A 490-nucleotide genomic window follows, 5' to 3' on the forward strand; every position below is an offset into this window, starting at 1 on the left:
GCTGCAGTGCCTGGGCGGCTGCTCCTCACACTGTGCTCACATCGTCCCGGCTGCTCAGAAGTTTCTGGATGTATGTTTGACTTACTAAAAAAGTGAGAGTGAAAGGATACATTGATCATTACTTTGAGAGCTGGGAAAGGGAGTGAGGTCCGCAGCAGTGTAAATGTCAAAATATCAGAAATTATGATTTCTGTTCTCATGGAAGTGGCACGATTGCTGTTTTCTTTGGAAACTGCTACAAGAAAGGAGATTGCTTAAGAAATATGAGATGTTTAGCTACCATGAGAATGGTTTGGTCTGCAGAGACACGTGTTACCCCTTGCAGTAGCAAAGGGAGCTACTTTGTGGTGGGTTAGTTGACCAAGTGCATAAAGATCATTGCCACAGAATATCTGATGCTTTTTAAATAAAACCAGAGCAATCTGTGCTTACTGTGATAGAAATTCCTAATAAAGCCTGTAGATCACAGAATCACAGAATTGTTGAGGCT

Source organism: Apaloderma vittatum, unplaced genomic scaffold (assembly GCF_000703405.1).
Source record: "Apaloderma vittatum isolate BGI_N311 unplaced genomic scaffold, ASM70340v1 scaffold11109, whole genome shotgun sequence".
Classification (NCBI taxonomy): Eukaryota; Metazoa; Chordata; class Aves; order Trogoniformes; family Trogonidae; genus Apaloderma; species Apaloderma vittatum.